Here is a 19,164-nt window from a genome sequence, read left to right on the forward strand (position 1 = left end):
ACTTGTCATGTTAATGTACGCCAGCTGAGGCTGGCGTACATCATCCGAATTGAAGAAATCTAATGCTGTCAGCTCTGCTCCGAAGAGCAGAGCTGTACAGCGCATGTGTGGAGGGATCACATGATCCCTCCCTGTCACTCAGCGCGCTCTCTCTGCAACTATCGTTGCAGAGACAGAGAGGGGATCTGTGTGCGCATGTCCAGTTCTTGGAACTGGACATGCGCAATTGAAGAGTGAAGAGAAGACCCGGAGACAGCGCTTCCGAAGAGGGGGTAAGTATGATTTTTTTTATCACTGAAACAGCAGTTTTTCGGAACTGCTGTTTCTGTGCAGGGCTGTACATAAATGTGAGAAATAGTTCAATCCTTATCATTGCGATAAGGATTGAAAACTACTTTTCACTTTATGTGAATATTGATAAATGTGCACCTAAATAGACTCATGAATAATAATTAATAATAATGTCTTTTCAATGTGAAAAATAAATGATAACAGGAGAAAAAAATGATGAGGCATAAATAGACCCCATAACCTCAGAAAACAGGGACTTAACCTCAAAAAACAGGGACAATCAACTTCAAGGCCGTGCCACTGCACTTTAATGCAATTTTAATTAAGAACGCATATTGCAGTGACAAGGTCAAAATGTGGAAAGCAGGACAAGTTTATACTCTATACTTCTACTCATTCCTTGCAGGGTGGATACCATGGGTATTTTTAATTTTAAAGTTGTGGCATACAGTGGACTTTATATGTGGCATTCATAAATGAAAAAAAAGTATGCTGCTTGGTTCAGCAATGGCTTATTCATTTACATTGAGAAAGGAGAGACTGAAAGTGATTGAGACTTTCACATGATGTGTTCCTTGCCCCCTTCCCTTTGTGGGGTTAACTCTGAGTCAAGCATGAGAAAGGAGTGGTTGTGTGTACCTGTAGGTCCTGAGGGGAGTCATAGTGATGTCATTCTGATGTCAGGAAAATTGTACAACCTCAGTAGAAGGAGGAGTGGATCAGAGAGAGGAACTAGCACTCTTGCTTACTGCTCAGATTAAACAGAAGTCGTTCAGCTGCAGTAATAACCCTCCTTTCTCTGCCCAGAACTAGACTGCTCACCTCCCCTTCCTTACTCCGGAATAAAGTCCTCCTCTTAATCTGCTCCACACCTGGATTGACGAACACTTTAGAAAAAGAGCTCTACAGAACCTGTCAGGTAAGGGAAATGCAGTTTGTAGATCATGCATTTTTGGAAACACTTATTCGTGTGTTTATTTGTTTGTGTTGGAGATCTGCAACGTATTTTCTCACGCCTTGCAAAGTTGTTTTGGATCAGAATGGGTTAAGTATGCATTAGCTCTTAGAACTATTATGTAAATAAAATAGCTTAGGGAGCACAAAGGACTATAGTGTCAGTATTTATGTTTTCACAAATTCCCTGTGCAGAGTGCGGGTTCCGCTTCAAACACATCCCAAACTCCCAGCAGACTCATTCACAAGCAAGGAACGTCCTTAATGAGGCAAAGCCAGTGTATGATTTTTCCACTGAGGAGGAATATGTGTGGGGCTTAAACGCGGGATTTTATTTTTTTTCGCTCAGGTACAATAAGTCGAAGGAAAGATTTTTGACTTGTTTCTGTGTAGATAAGTCTGCAACTGCTAAACAAAGTTAGACAACCTGCATGGTGGAATAAGTCAGATAAACATGTGCTAATGTGTGTTAACTCTGGATATTTATCCTCAATTTACAAAGTAAACTGCTCCAAACACACTGTAAACAACAAAGCTTCATGATCCTAAGTAGGGATGAGCGCGCTCGGATTTCTGAAATCCGAGCCCACCCGAACGTTGCGGATCCGAGTCGGATCCGAGACAGATCCGGGTATTGGCGCCAAATTCAAAAGTGAAACTGAGGCTCTGACTCATAATCCCGTTGTCGGATCTCGCGATACTCGGATCCTATAAATTCCCCGCTAGTCGCCGCCATCTTCACTCGGGCATTGATCAGGGTAGAGGGAGGGTGTGTTAGGTGGTCCTCTGTGCTGTTTAGTTCTGTGCTGTTTAGTTCTGTGCTGTTTAGTGCTGTGCTGTTTAGTGCTGTGCTGTGCTGTGCTGTGTTCTGCAGTATCAGTCCAGTGGTGCTGTGTGCTGTGCTCTGTCCTTCTGAGGTCAGTGGTGCTGCTGGGTCCTGTGCTGTGTCCTGTTCAGTCCAGTGGTGCTGTGTCCTGTGCTCTGTGCTTCTAAGGGCATAGTTATTTCCCCAATATTCCCCTGTGTTTAAAAAAATAAAAAAAAGTTTTTTTTATAAAATACCAAAAACTACTTTAATATTTTTTAATTACCACAAAATTTTCACAACCAATCCTGCAGTATAAGCCCATTGGTACTGCAATATTACCAAGTTCACACATTCAGCAGTAAAAGTCCAGTGGTACTGCAATATTACAAAGTTTACACATTCTGCAGTATCAGTCCAGTGGTGCTGTGTCCTGTGCTCTGTCCTGCTGAGTTCCGTAGTGCTGCTGGGTCCTGTGCCGTGTCCTGTTCAGTCCAGTGGTGCTGTGTCCTGTGCTCTGTGCTTCTAAGGGCATAGTTATTTCCCCATTATTCCCAAGTTTGTAAAAAATAAAAAAAAAGTAAAAAAAAATAAAAAAATTAAAAAAAAAAAAAAATATATAATAATTATAACCAAATTTGCAAAACCAATCCAGCATTATAAGTCCATTGGTACTGCAATATTACCAAGTTCACACATTCAGCAGTAAAAGTCCAGTGGTACTGCAATATTACAAAGTTTACACATTCTGCAGTATCAGTCCAGTGGTGCTGTGTCCTGTGCTCTGTCCTGCTGAGTTCCGTAGTGCTGCTGGGTCCTGTGCCGTGTCCTGTTCAGTCCAGTGGTGCTGTGTCCTGTGCTCTGTGCTTCTAAGGGCATAGTTATTTCCCCATTATTCCCAAGTTTGTAAAAAATAAAAAAAAAGTAAAAAAAAATAAAAAATTAAAAAAAAAAAAAATATATATAATAATTATAACCAAATTTGCAAAACCAATCCAGCATTATAAGTCCATTGGTACTGCAATATTACCAAGTTCACACATTCAGCAGTAAAAGTCCAGTGGTACTGCAATATTACAAAGTTTACACATTCTGCAGTATCAGTCCAGTGGTGCTGTGTCCTGTGCTCTGTCCTGCTGAGTTCCGTAGTGCTGCTGGGTCCTGTGCCGTGTCCTGTTCAGTCCAGTGGTGCTGTGTCCTGTGCTCTGTGCTTCTAAGGGCATAGTTATTTCCCCATTATTCCCAAGTTTGTAAAAAATAAAAAAAAAGTAAAAAAAAATAAAAAATTTAAAAAAAAAAAAATATATATAATAATTATAACCAAATTTGCAAAACCAATCCAGCATTATAAGTCCATTGGTACTGCAATATTACCAAGTTCACACATTCTGCAGTATCTTGTGCTACATATAATGGAGACCAAAAATTTGGAGGATAAAGTAGGGAAAGATCAAGACCCACTTCCTCCTAATGCTGAAGCTGCTGCCACTAGTCATGACATAGACGATGAAATGCCATCAACGTCGTCTTCCAAGCCCGATGCCCAATCTCGTAGTACCGGGCATGTAAAATCCAAAAAGCCCAAGTTAAGAAAAAGTAGCAAAAAGAGAAACTTAAAATCATCTGAGGAGAAACGTAAAGTTGCCAATATGCCATTTACGACACGGAGTGGCAAGGAACGGCTTAGGCCCTGGCCCGTGTTCATGACTAGTGGTTCAGCTTCACCCACGGATCTTAGCCCTCCTCCTCCTCCCCCCCCCTACAAAAAATTGAAGAGAGTTATGCTGTCAGCAACAAAACAGCAAACAACTCTGCCTTCTAAAGAGAAATTATCACAAATCCCCAAGGCGAGTCCAAGCGTGTTGGTGGTTGTCAAGCCTGACCTTCCCATCACTGTACGGGAAGAGGTGGCTCGGGAGGAGGCTATTGATGATGTAGCTGGCGCTGTGGAGGAACTTGATGATGAGGATGGTGATGTGGTTATTGTAAATGAGGCACCAGGGGGGGAAACAGCTGATGTCCATGGGATGAAAAAGCCCATCGTCATGCCTGGTCAGAAGACCAAAAAATGCACCTCTTCGGTCTGGAGTTATTTTTATCCAAATCCAGACAACCAATGTATGGCAATATGTAGCTTATGTAAAGCTCAAATAAGCAGGGGTAAGGATCTTGCCCACCTAGGAACATCCTCCCTTATACGTCACCTGAATAACCTTCATAGTTCAGTGGTTAGTTCAGGAACTGGGGCTAGGACCCTCATCGGTACAGGGACACCTAAATCCCGTGGTCCAGTTGGATACACACCAGCAACACCCTCCTCGTCAACTTCCTCCACAATCTCCATCAGATTCAGTCCTGCAGCCCAAGTCACCAGCCAGACTGAGTCCTCCTCAATACGGGATTCATCCGAGGAATCCTGCAGCGGTACGCCTACTACTGCCACTGCTGCTGTTGCTGCTGTTAGTCGGTCATCTTCCCAGAGGGGAAGTCGTAAGACCGCTAAGTCTTTCACAAAACAATTGACCGTCCAACAGTCGTTTGCCATGACCACCAAATACGATAGTAGTCACCCTATTGCAAAGCGTATAACTGCGGCTGTAACTGCAATGTTGGTGTTAGACGTGCGCCCGGTGTCCGCCATCAGTGGAGTGGGATTTAGAGGGTTGATGGAGGTATTGTGTCCCCGGTACCAAATCCCCTCGAGATTCCACTTCACTAGGCAGGCGATACCAAAAATGTACAGAGAAGTACGATCAAGTGTCCTCAGTGCTCTTAAAAATGCGGTTGTACCCACTGTCCACTTAACCACGGACATGTGGACAAGTGGTTCTGGGCAAACGAAGGACTATATGACTGTGACAGCCCACTGGGTAGATGCATCCCCTTCCGCAGCAACAGCAACAGCTGCATCAGTAGCAGCATCTACAAAATGGCTGCTCATGCAAAGGCAGGCAACATTGTGCATTACAGGCTTTAATAAGAGGCACAACGCTGCCAACATATTAGAGAAAATGAGGGAAATTATCTCCCAGTGGCTTACCCCACTTAGACTCTCATGGGGATTTGTGGTGTCAGACAATGCCAGTAACATTGTGCGGGCATTAAATATGGGCAATTTCCAGCACGTCCCATGTTTTGCCCACACCATTAATTTGGTGGTGCAGCATTACCTCAAGAGTGACAGGGGTGTGCAGGAGATGCTTGCGGTGGCCCGCAAAATTGCTGGACACTTTCGGCATTCAGCCAGTGCCTACCGCAGACTAGAGGCACATCAGAAAAGCTTGAACCTGCCCTGCCATCACCTCAAACAAGAGGTTGTGACGCGCTGGAACTCCACCCTCTATATGCTGCAGAGGATGGAGGAGCAGCAAAAGGCCATTCAGGCCTACACAGCCACCTACGACATAGGCAAAGGAGTGGGGATGCGCCTGAGTCAAGCGCAGTGGAGACTGATTTCCGTGTTGTGCAAGGTTCTGCAGCCATTTGAACTTGCCACACGAGAAGTCAGTTCCGACACTGCCAGCTTGAGTCAGGTCATTCCCCTGATCAGGCTGTTGCAGAAGCAGCTGGAGAAAGTGAGGGAGGAGCTGGTAAGCCATTGCGATTACAGCAAGCATGTAGCTCTTGTGGATGTAGCCCTTCGTACGCTTTGCCAGGATCCGAGGGTGGTCACTCTTTTAAAGTCAGAGGAATACATTCTGGCCACCGTGCTCGATCCTCGGTTTAAAGCGTATGTTGTGTCTCTGTTTCCGGCGGACACAAATCTACAGCGGTGCAAAGACCTGCTGGTCAGGAGATTGTCCTCTGAAGAGGACCGTGACATGCCAACAGCTCCACCCTCATTTTCTTCCACATCTATGGCTGCGAGGAAAAAGCTCAGTTTTCCCAAAAGAGGCACTGGCGGGGATGCTGATAACATCTGGTCCGGACTGAAGGACCTGCCAACCATTGCAGACATGTCTACTCTCGCTGCATTGGATGCTGTCACAATAGAAAAAATTGTGGATGATTACTTTGCTGACACCATCCAAGTAGACATGTCAGACAGTCCATATTGTTACTGGCAGGAAAAAAAGGCAGTTTGGAAGCCCCTGTACAAACTGGCTCTATTTTACCTGAGTTGTCCCCCCTCCAGTGTGTACTCGGAAAGAGTTTTTAGTGCAGCGGGGAACCTGGTCAGTGAGCGGCGAAGGAGGTTGCTTCCTCACAACGTTGAAAAAATGATGTTTATAAAAATGAATAATCAATTCCTCAATGAAGTACAGCACTGCCCTCCAGATACTACAGAGGGACCTGTGGTTGTGGAGTCCAGCGGGGACGAATTGATAATGTGTGATGAGGAGGAAGTAGACACTGTAGGGGGAGAGGAATCAGAGGTTGAGGATGAGGACGACATCTTGCCTCAGTAGAGCCTGTTTAGTCTGTACAGGGAGAGATGAATAGCTTTTTTGGTGTGGGGGCCCAAACAAACCAATCATTTCAGTCAAAGTTGTTTGGTAGGCCCTGTCGCTGAAATGATTGGTTTGTTAAAGTGTGCATGTCCTATTTCAACAGCAGACCTCTCAACTGCAGCTCATCCCTCCTCTGCGGGGATAATGTCTCCTGTGCTCTGACACGTCACTCTGTGTACTCTCAGCCTCAGGATCTGACACTACAGCTACCATGCCTCTTGTAGCAGCCCTCACTCCAGGGCCTCTTCCATGTGCAGTGTCCCCCTCTCTCTTGGGTTCACTATAGTGGCATGGAGTTCTCCCCCTCATCCAGGGCACACATTCCTTGCCCTGGCTCAGTCACCACGCTCAGACTTCCAGGCAATGCTGGGGGAGCCTGGGAGCTTCCACCCCAGGTCCCCAGCTACAACTCTCCTCTCCTGTGTCTTCTCTCTCTTTCTGACACTTGAAAGATCGTGCCTTTAAATGAAAAAGTCAGTCTTGATTGCACGACTATGTGCAAGTGCAACAGGGACATTTTTTTGGGTTTACAAAGTCAAACAGTAACACTACGACCCTGTCTGTCTGGGGTCTGTCAATGACGAATTGTCTGGAGCATGTTTTGAGGAGGTATTGTGGCCCCGGTATCAAATTGGGTACCGGGGCCACCCCACTATGCAGTCCAGATACTTGTTTGGTGGAATTCCGACACGTGGAGGGTTTTTTAATTATATTGTGGCCTCGGTACCAAATTGTGTACCGGGGCCACCACACTACGCAGTCAAGATACTTGTTTGGTGGAATTCAGACCAGTTGAGGGTTTTATTATTATATTGTGTGGACCACTCTATCTATACCACACTACAACTCTATACCACTCTATTTCCTACTTTAATTCTATTTAATTCTATTTCCTACTTTAATTCTATTACTAATTAATTACCATAAAGAGGAACCAAAAAAACCAATTTTACCAAAAGTATAATATGACTTAGACTTACAAACACTACACTTGAAAGATCGTGCCTTTAAATGAAAAAGTCAGTCTTGATTGCACGACTATGTGCAAGTGCAACAGGGACATTTTTTTGGGTTTACAAAGTCAAACAATAACACTACGACCCTGTCTGTCTGGGGTCTGTCAATGACGAATTGTCTGGAGCATGTTTTGAGGAGGTATTGTGGCCCCGGTATCAAATTGGGTACCGGGGCCACCCCACTATGCAGTCCAGATACTTGTTTGGTGGAATTCCGACACGTGGAGGGTTTTTTAATTATATTGTGGCCTCGGTACCAAATTGTGTACCGGGGCCACCACACTACGCAGTCAAGATACTTGTTTGGTGGAATTCAGACCAGTTGAGGGTTTTATTATTATATTGTGTGGACCACTCTATCTATACCACACTACAACTCTATACCACTCTATTTCCTACTTTAATTCTATTTAATTCTATTTCCTACTTTAATTCTATTACTAATTAATTAACATAAAGAGGAACCAAAAAAACCAATTTTACCAAAAGTATAATATGACTTAGACTTACAAACACTACACTTGAAAGATCGTGCCTTTAAATGAAAAAGTAAGTCTTCATTGCACGACTATGTGCAACAGGGACAGTTTTTTTCTTTACAAAGTCAACTAATAACACTTGGACCCTGTCTGTCTTTAACATACTTAATGGGATCTCAATGACGAATTGTCTGTAGCATGTTTGGAGGAGGTATTGTGGCCCCGGTATCAAGTTGGGTACCGGGGCCACCCCACTACGCAGTCCAGATACTTGTTTGGTGGAATTCTGACACGTGGAGGGTGTATTTATTTTATTGTGGCCCCGGTATCAAGTTGGGTACCGGGGCCACCCCACTACGCAGTCCAGATACTTGTTTGGTGGAATTCTGACACGTGGAGGGTGTATTTATTTTATTGTGGCCCCGGTATCAAGTTGGGTACCGGGGCCACCCCACTACGCAGTCCAGATACTTGTTTGGTGGAATTCTGACACGTGGAGGGTGTATTTATTTTATTGTGGCCCCGGTATCAAGTTGGGTACCGGGGCCACCCCACTACGCAGTCCAGATACTTGTTTGGTGGAATTCTGACACGTGGAGGGTGTATTTATTTTATTGTGGCCCCGGTATCAAGTTGGGTACCGGGGCCACCCCACTACGCAGTCCAGATACTTGTTTGGTGGAATTCTGACACGTGGAGGGTGTATTTATTTTATTGTGGCCCCGGTATCAAGTTGGGTACCGGGGCCACCCCACTACGCAGTCCAGATACTTGTTTGGTGGAATTCTGACACGTGGAGGGTGTATTTATTTTATTGTGGCCCCGGTATCAAGTTGGGTACCGGGGCCACCCCACTACGCAGTCCAGATACTTGTTTGGTGGAATTCTGACACGTGGAGGGTGTATTTATTTTATTGTGGCCCCGGTACCAAATTGTGTACCGGGGCCACCACACTACGCAGTCAAGATAGATAGATGCGTATCATAGATAAAGTACATTCAGTGGTGTGGGGCAAATTGAAAAATATTCAAAATGCACTGACATTATCAAAAACAAGAGGTTGTCACATGCTAAAACTCCAACATGTATATGATGGAGAGGATGGAGGAGCAGCCGTATGTGTAGTGTAATGCAGACCTGTTGAAGGTTTTTTATATATTTTATTGTGGTGCCCAGTGCCCACTCCTCTACGCAGTCCAGGTACATTTATTGGTGCGAATCAAACAAGTTGATGGTTTTCTTATTATATATATTGTGGTGACCCACTCCTCTACGCAGTCCAGGTACATTTATTGGTGCGAATCAAACAAGTTGATGGTTTTCTTATTATATATATTGTGGTGACCCACTCCTCTACGCAGTCCAGGTACATTTATTGGTGCGATTCATAAAAGTTCAGGGTTTTTAAGATATTGTGGTGACCCACTCCTCTACGCAGTCCAGGTACATTTATTGGTGCGATTCATAAAAGTTCAGGGTTTTTAATATATTGTGGTGACCCACTCCTCTACGCAGTCCAGGTACATTTATTGGTGCGAATCAAACAAGTTGATGGTTTTCTTATTATATATATTGTGGTGACCCACTCCTCTACGCAGTCCAGGTACATTTATTGGTGCGATTCATAAAAGTTCAGGGTTTTTAAGATATTGTGGTGACCCACTCCTCTACGCAGTCCAGGTACATTTATTGGTGCGAATCAAACAAGTTGATGGTTTTCTTATTATATATATTGTGGTGACCCACTCCTCTACGCAGTCCAGGTACATTTATTGGTGCGATTCATAAAAGTTCAGGGTTTTTAATATATTGTGGTGACCCACTCCTCTACGCAGTCCAGGTACATTTATTGGTGCGAATCAAACCAGTTGATGGTTTTCTTATTATATATATTGTGGTGACCCACTCCTCTACGCAGTCCAGGTACATTTATTGGTGCGATTCATAAAAGTTCAGGGTTTTTAATATATTGTGGTGACCCACTCCTCTACGCAGTCCAGGTACATTTATTGGTGCGAATCAAACAAGTTGATGGTTTTCTTATTATATATATTGTGGTGACCCACTCCTCTACGCAGTCCAGGTACATTTATTGGTGCGATTCATAAAAGTTCAGGGTTTTTAAGATATTGTGGTGACCCACTCCTCTACGCAGTCCAGGTACATTTATTGGTGCGAATCAAACAAGTTGATGGTTTTCTTATTATATATATTGTGGTGACCCACTCCTCTACGCAGTCCAGGTACATTTATTGGTGCGATTCATAAAAGTTCAGGGTTTTTAATATATTGTGGTGACCCACTCCTCTACGCAGTCCAGGTACATTTATTGGTGCGAATCAAACCAGTTGATGGTTTTCTTATTATATATATTGTGGTGACCCACTCCTCTACGCAGTCCAGGTACATTTATTGGTGCGATTCATAAAAGTTCAGGGTTTTTAATATATTGTGGTGACCCACTCCTCTACGCAGTCCAGGTACAATTATTGGTGCGAATCATAAAAGTTCAGGGTTTTTAATATATATTGTGGTGACCCACTCCTCTACGCAGTCCAGAAAGATACCTTGTTGCAACGTTTTGGACTAATAACTATATTGTGAGGTGTTCAGAATACACTGTAAATTAGTGGAAATGCTTGTTATTGAATGTTATTGAGGTTAATAATAGCCTAGGAGTGAAAATAAGCCCAAAAACTTGATTTTTAAACTTTTTATGTTTTTTTCAAAAAAAATCCGAATCCAATACCTTAAATCCGAACCGAGACCTTTCGTCAAGTGTTTTGCGAGACAAATCCGAACCTCAAAAATAACGAAAATCCGGATCCAAAACACAAAACACGAGACCTCAAAAGTCGCCGGTGCACATCCCTAATCCTAAGTGCCAATATTATTGTAATTATTGCAAAATACACCTGAGATAGACAGATAGATATATCTATCTTATGTTATGACTGTGCCCGCTTCTCATACATGTATGGTAGGAAGAGGTGAGGTGACTGCCCGCCTCTCATGCATGTATGGTAGGAAGAGGTGAGGTGACTGTGCCCGCCTCTCATGCATGTATGGTAGGAAGAGGTGAGGTGACTGTGCCCGCCTCTCATGCATGTATGGTAGGAAGAGGTGAGGTGACTGTGCCCGCTTCTCATGCATGTATGGTAGGAAGAGGTGAGGTGACTGTGCCCGCTTTTCATACATCTGTGCTCTCCCCAGAAATTTTTGCCAGCATTATGACATTAATAGGTAGCTGGGTGGGGATGGTGTAATACATTGCAAATTTTCTGAAAAAATGTTGGAGGTTACTGTCCACACCTGCCAGGACTGGTGGTCAGTGGTCTAACACACACTGCTGGCTGTAGTACTCGCATAGAGGTCTATGCATCAAGAAGATGTGGTGCAAATAAATATACATCGCAGCGATGTATATTTATCCACCGCTTGAATACATCATGTCGGGGATACTCTGGGAGCCCTGGTGAAGAGACAGCTCCCCTGCAATCCAGTTTTCTTAAGAGGAAGGGCTGTGCGCATCCGCACAACACTAACTCTGTATCGGATTCTGCAAAGGCTAAGAGGCTTCAACAGAATTCCATAGGAAATGGCAGGTAACGCCATCCTGAGATGACGTTACCTGTCTGCGCAATGCGGAGCTTATCAAAGCTTGATGCATTGCAGAACATGGCAGTACCCATAGTAATCTAAGGGGACTGCGATGCTGCACAGTATTTGCCTAAACTGAGGAGATTTCTTTGAAATCTCCTCCGTTAGGCAGTTAATGCATCGCAAACATACTTACAAGATGCGGAAACAGTAGTTTCCGCATCTTTTAAGTGTCAGATAAGCTTGATGCATAGACCCCCTAGGTCATATAGGTGGTAATGTTAATATTTTTGAAATGAGATGTATGTGCTTGTGGAGGTTCACCAATATTTGGGGTGGGTGACATGCAATGTTTGGGGGTTACAATAAAAGGTGGGATGTAGAGTTACTCTAATATAACTGTAATAATATTAGAGCAGATAAATGCTATACTGTAAGGGTAGTTAGTGGTGTTAGTGTAATGTGTAGGATAAGTGGTGTGCATGTAGTGGTATTCGTGTAGAGACTGAGGGATTCATGCAATCTACACTTGCTTTATAATACATACAGGTCTATGCATCAAGCAAAAACTTACTTAACAGATGTGGAAACGGCTGTTTCCGCATCTTTTAAGAAAGTTTGCTATGTATTAACTGCCTAATTTCTATGAAATTTCTTCTGTTTAGGCTGACACTGTGCAGCATCGCAGTCCTTCTGCAATGCATGAAGCTTTGATATGCTCAGCATTGCACGGACAGGTAACGCCATCTAAGGATGACGGGATTCTGCTGAAGCCTCTCTGGCTTCACAGAATTCGGTACAGTGGAAGTTGCACTTTCTCCTGTCACCGGCTAAGCTGCTGGTAAGCAGGAAAAAAAGACCGTAGGAGAGGGGTCACTTTGCCAGGGCTCCCAGAGTAGACCTGGTATGGTGCATCTTATCGGTACCTAAATATGCATCACTTCGATGTGCAGCGATGCATATTTAGCAGTACCGCATCCAGGTCCGTGCTCCCATTAGGCAAGGTTAGGCAATTGCCTAGGGCGCCGGGCTCTGCAGGGCGCCTCGAAATTAAAAAAAAACGGAAATCCACGGGGAGGAGAGGAGGGAAGGGGCTATTGAATCTTACCTGCATGAAGCTGCTCCTCTCTGCTCTGTCTTCTCCCCTCCGCTCACTGACAGTGACAGGCCGTGATGATGTCATCATCACGGCCCGACAGTGTCTGTGAGTGGAGGGGAGAAGACAGAGCAGAGAGGAGCAGCTTCATGCAGGTAAGTTAAAGAACAACATGGGGAGGGGAGGGAATCGCAGCGGCGATTTTTAAAGGGGGGGGGGCGGCGATTTTCACACTGTGCCTAGGGCGCCAAGGACCCTAGCAACGGCGCTGACCGCATCTTGGTGATGCATAGACCCCTCAGTGAGGAACTTGGAGCTATGTGTTAGAGCATTAAGTTAAATCACAGGGGTTATAGAGCATTGCAGTATAGAACTTATATTCGTTTAGGCAAAGGGGAAGCTGATGTAATGTGCAGGGTTTGGTAGTAGAGATGATGGGGATAGTGTAATGTTTGAGGATTGGTAGTGTATGTAAGGCTGTTCGTGTACACGCTGCACTAACAGACCCACTAAACCCCGCACAATGTCCTTCAATGTCTATAATAATGCCATTGGGATAGCCTCACATTATAATTGTTGCTATCTGGTTATTCAAGGCAATAGCTTTTTGTCAAATTATTTAAAAATTTACATATGTATGGGGGATAATCTACCTGTGAAAGTAATTTTTCAACGATAAGTGATGGTACTGGAGCAGACTGGTGTGTGTATTATATTGTGTAATTAAAGCCTAACAATCTGACAGTACGGTGTAAATATTAGATTTTAGATGTGTGTGAGGGTCTTACAGTGGGCAGTGCTGGATACAGTGTAATGTGTGAAGATATTACTATAGAAATTGAGGGACATATTGTAATGAGTAGGCGGTCTAGTATTATGTGGGGATAATATATTCTTAGGTGTAGTTTTCAGTGGGGACATACCGTAATGTGTGGGGCTTTATAGATAAGAGTGGATTAGGAAAATAATGCATATATGATATCTGTGTACTAAGAATGGTATGCGTCTCTGATAGTTGTGTCTTAGGAATAGAGATGCTTGGAAATTTCAAGTATGTGATGGAATTTCACGGGTTCAACAATCCTGAACATGTTTGCAGTACAATAAGATCTATAACTTACACTTAGAAATTTCCAGTTTGTCTTCACAGTTCACATTTGACATTCCTGTCCACTGTGTGCATTAAAATTAGTGTTTCTTCAGAAAAAAAAACATTTTTGAACACATTGAGTTTACTATAAAAAAAAAAAATATATTTTTATTTTTTTAATCTGTGCTTGCAGTTCGAGGTTCAACATTCTTATTTTCAATACACAAAAATCCTGATATTCAAATTTAGCTTCAACACTGGACCAATCAGCGCCAAAACAGTGCAACAAATTTTAGAACAAGATATCCCAGAGCAGAGGTCCAAGTGGCGAGTTCGGAGGGTGTGGCAATGGCATTCGCTTAATCGGAGCCCTGCACCCCTGGTGCGCAGTGGCTTTATTTGCAGAAAATCGAACCATAAAACTCCCCTTCCCGTCAACTTCACTAGTCTGGGAGATCTACCTGGAGACCCCCAGACATTTCTGGAGAGTGGGCAAGCGTGGTTTATAGTAGCAGTGTTATAGCAAAAGGCTACTAAATAGATGTAAAATAACAAAAATGTCAGGTTGCTCAGAGATATTGGTGGCTACAGGTCCCTTTAATATTTTGTCTGCACTTTATATTAAAATTAAGCTTATGGTAAACATGCCAGACACATATACCATGGTAGGCAACCAAGTTACCATGGAATTTTAAGGTAATTGCATCCTGTGCCTTTGTGCACCATGGTTAGTTTTTATGTCAACTCACTCGCACAGGAGTATGTTACTGCTGATATGCATGTAGCATTTTGCAGGCGAACGCAGCTGCTATCACCAGTGTACTTTTCAAAGCACTTTGTTATAGGTACGCCAGTTACTGCATGTTTGTAGTAGCAGCATTTAAGAGCTTTATTTTAATTATGCTGATCTTCATGGGTAATTGCAGCTGATTATTTAAAGAAACATGCACATGTTTTGGTGTATTTTCTCTTCTATCACATAGATCTCCGAGGAGGTCTCACGCACACACACACACACACACATACACACTCACACACAGACAGGACATAACGTTATACATTTAATGCACATTCTCCAAGCCTATTAAATATGCTTTGAGGCTCACACGAAATTACTGAATGGACCTGAACGCAAACACTGTCTGACAAGTATTCATTTCGCTTTGCGTCAGCTTAAACTTTGCCTGCAGCGTTCAATGGTGTTTACTCTTGGTACAGTATAACAGAGTACTGGGGGATGGCGCAATAAGTACATTATACACTATTCTGCAGGGAGGCTTTGAGAACATGCTTTAAAAGACCTGGTGCACAAAGTACAAGGCTTTATCTATGCTTTTAACAGGCATTGTTTTTCAACACCAACTTGTACAAGCCTTACTAGAGTCCTATAAGACCTAAAAAAGAGCAAAAGTACATGTCACTTTTGTCTGCAATTGCATAAGTAAAAATGTATAAATACCCTATGAATAAATATTGTAGGATAGGATGTATTAAACATCAATATTTTTGGTTATCTTTCTTGAGTAGAGAGTGTCACAATGAATTAAATAACAAAATACTTCAAATATACTGCTGAGTGAGACTCACTAGTTAAAGCTTGAGTTATTTAGAAGGAGAACAATTGTAGACAGGCCTCAATCCACCAAATGTTTGTGAACACCTTGTTTATTGAAAACAGGCTAGATAGACTATAATAAAGTCCTCTGTGCTTGTTACCAGTGTGCAAAGGGCTGCAGGCAAAAACTGTTCCTTTGTGTTGGAGGATGGGTGACCCAGGTGCTACTGGCAGAAGTTAAAAGCTTTGTGGGTGGAAAATCCAGTATGTGTATGTCCAACTGACAAGTCACGGCTGATGCTAAAGGACATTCTTGAAAAGTGATGCCAAAAGATAAAAGATTTAGAGTTCTGTGCAGTAATGCACATATTTGGTTTTTCCCCGTTAATTATCAACAGATGATTTTTTTTGGCCCCATTTATTAGAAAATCATCCCTAAAGAACACTCTGTCCCGTTGATGATTTCACTTACCTTAAAAGTCCCATTGTCTGGCTCTCCTCTTCGGGCAACTATGGCAGAGTTGCCTTGCACATGTGCAGAGACATACTTGCTCTCCCCTCCAGTCATGATCACTGGTAATCTGTGGTGAGGGATCCGATCATCCCTCTCCCACAATGCTCTCCCCATAGGCCTCAGTGACTAACATTATCTTCAGTTGGGTATTGCGGTCATGTTGCAAAAATCTTTGCTTTTCGGAACTTGTTAAATCGCCCAACACCACAGTCCTCATAGAAACTTTTATGGGGACTGGTTTTGTGTACGAAGTCAGTGGGACGCTGCAATCCTTTAGTTATAAATAGCTTTAAAACTTTATTTTGTCATTTTAGGCTAAAAGTACTTTGTTAAATAGGCTCCATAGAACCCCAGTTCATCACCTGAGCTGCTCCATATATCACAGTTATGTATTAAATATAACACCGTATTGCCCTAAAATGAAGCAGAAGTGACAGAGGATTTTAACCCCGGAAGTAGGGATGGTGAAACAGGCCACTGGCTAATGATTAACATAATTACCATTCATTACCTCATTCTGACTCCTCCACTGACCATGCCCCCAACCAGTCAGCCTCGTACAACTGTTCAAAGGCAAATATGGAGAAAAGAGCGGAATGCGTTGCTGTTTCTTCCATATTCGCCATGATGCATATGTCCTTTATCTTTTCACTTTTTATGCTACAAAATAAATATAGTCAATGTAAGCTCCTTGGGCATATTTTGAATACTTTGTTTTTAGTCATAACCAAAATGTAGGGGATTATTTGTTATAGCCCTAAAATATCAAAATAAATGTTGCAGGACTGCTAGTAAAACCTACTATCTGTAAAATTGAGTGTCAGTAAGTAAAAAGCAAATTAGTTTATGTAAAAAAAATATATATATCTCTCCCTGTCTGTGTGTGTATATTAGAGAATTTAGATTGTAAGCTCCAATGGGGCAGGGACTGATGTGAGTGAGTTCTCTTTACAGCGCTGCGGAATCAGTGGCGCTATATAAATAAATGATGATGATATATATTGTGTAGTTCTGATAAGCCACTGCAACCTTTACATTCATATTTGTGAAGGTTACCAGTAACCTTTGTATACAAAGCAACTTACATTTTATAATTAGTGGTTCCTTTATAGGAATCATGTGTTGCTGACTTTCCAGCAAATTAGTAGTGGTATGATAATTTAAGCATCGTAAATAATACCATTTGTTTTATTCCCCTACCTTCCCAATAATAGTAAATTGGTGGGGGTTGTTGCCCAGGAGAGATCACTGGCTCATACTGAAAGCCATAGAGTTGCAATGTCAGGTCTTTCCTGCTACAAAGAGAGATAAGCAGTGACAAAGGTGATGGGCAATGTTGCTGGTTATATGTACTTCTGTGATCTTGTTAGATAGAGCGAATGGTTGGGGTACCAGGCAAGTATTCGTATTGGGAAGGGAGAAAGGAAAGTGGAAAATCTATTTAAATTCAGAGTCGCAAAAAGATTCTAAGGGGTCTATTTTTTAAAAAGCAGCGATAGAAAATCTTCTATAGCACACAAACACTGCAGTGAAAGTCCAGTCGGAAAGTCTGATTGTTTTTTTTTTTTTATATGTACCTTGATGACACATCGCTCACAGTTTATATAACTACAAATAATAAATAGTTCCAGACTTTTCCGAGCTCCAGTTCAGGAGAGTGTAATAATGCCCTGCCACCAAAGCACAATGTTGCAAATTGCGTCACAGGGCTGATGATTGTGTCATTATGTATAGGTGGGCGGACCTTGATGATGAAGATCATGCCATCACGCTTAGCCTTGGCCCCAGCGTTCACCCTTCTGGCCTGGCTTCAGGGAGTTTGTCAGATTCTCTCTGGAGTTTGTGAGATTACAACTATTTTGAGAATCTCCCGGAGATTCTCTGAGGGTCAGCAAGTACAATATACAATATTTCTGAATAATTCTCACTATACTAAATAAACTTGTCAATGTATGCTGTAAAATACACAAGTTTCCATTTTTGTGTTCATGAAACAAGCAAAGGAAGTTTTAAAAGTCAAAGTTTATTGCACTTATCTTTGCTTCTGACCTCCCGCATATATGAATGGAATCAAGATCAATGGCAGCACAATTTTGTGGGGCACAAGATAGAGTAGGTGTGTGCTGGTAATGGATGGGTGTGGTACAGACAACTCAAATGCAATACCCCAGATAAAATCTGCTTCCTAGGTGACAGATTGCGTAAACATTACCTTGACAAATGCCAGATCATGAGACGTTCACCTAGCAACCTACTCAGTAGCCGCATAGTTGGTTCCCTTGTGATATTTGTATTTTAAATAAAGGCCTTTTGTATTGCAGTTAATTATTGCTGCTTTAAGTATATAATCATGCTGCTGCCTGGCCTGAATCTGCTAGCAGCAGCACTGCGTTCTGTCTCCTCAAAGAATTGCGATAATTTAGGCTTCTTGTGATGTTGCTACTTTGCTGCAAAAAGATTTGAATGTTAAATCTGCCCTTGTTATTTCTTCTCCAGACCAAAAGGAGGTTAGACTAAATAGATCTAAAATTGCTTTCTTATTGTAAATAATTCAATTGTCATCCATGGGCTCCTTCTGTGAGGATGATTTGTCAACTTTCTTGTTATGAGGTTAGATCATATATATGTATACATACTGTGTATATATTAATATAATAAATATATATATATATATATATATATATATCAAACATTGTGCGTAATTAAGTTGCTTTAAGTCGCCAGATGCCCTAAGCAAAAGCATTTAAGTGGCATGTCTATAGTTTGCAGTTGTTTATTTTAACAATCTCGACCATAGTGATTTAACCATGTTTCAACCTTGTGTATTTATATGCTGTAAGAACAGAGGAGTTCTAAGATGGGTGTTTCTTCTGAAGTATAGTGACATAATTGGACAACCAGCCTTTCTGCCTCTTGGTTTTTGAAAATAGCATTTAGGAATCCAAGTCAACAAGAGGTCTATCCATTGAGGTAGATCATTTTCTTCCAGTATTCGCTAGTTGAGCAGAGGAGCAGTGACCTACCTCCCAACCCTCTGATTAGATTAGGGAATTTAGACTGTAAGCTCCAATGGGGCAGGAACTGATGTGAGTGAGTTCTCTGTACAGCGCTGCGGAATTAGTGGCGCTATATAAATAAATTATGATGATGATGAACAACTAGCTACTAGCTGCATTGTGTCAGTGACCCCCCTCCCCCTCTCCGGCCTACAGCAACATGCCAAAATTAAAAAGCACTGTTAAACCACCTGTCTGAAGTGGCAGGCCATAAGATCAAACTTGGTGATTACCCTTTTTTTTCATTGTTTTTTTT

The 19,164-nt window shown here is 42.4% G+C and overlaps 1 protein-coding gene across 1 annotated transcript in view; it reads left to right on the plus strand.

Moving 5' to 3' along the window:
- The first annotated feature begins 983 nt into the window (after positions 1 to 983).
- The window catches only part of GPRC5C (G protein-coupled receptor class C group 5 member C), a 29,314-nt gene continuing 11,133 nt past the window's right edge, over positions 984 to 19,164 (plus strand). Inside the window, exon 1 of the mRNA XM_075216872.1 lies at positions 984 to 1,210. The gene's annotated coding sequence lies outside the window, so the exon portion shown is untranslated. The remainder of the gene's footprint in view (positions 1,211 to 19,164) is intronic.

The sequence above is a fragment of the Mixophyes fleayi genome, chromosome 6 (assembly GCF_038048845.1).
Source record: "Mixophyes fleayi isolate aMixFle1 chromosome 6, aMixFle1.hap1, whole genome shotgun sequence".
In the NCBI taxonomy this organism is placed as follows: Eukaryota; Metazoa; Chordata; class Amphibia; order Anura; family Limnodynastidae; genus Mixophyes; species Mixophyes fleayi.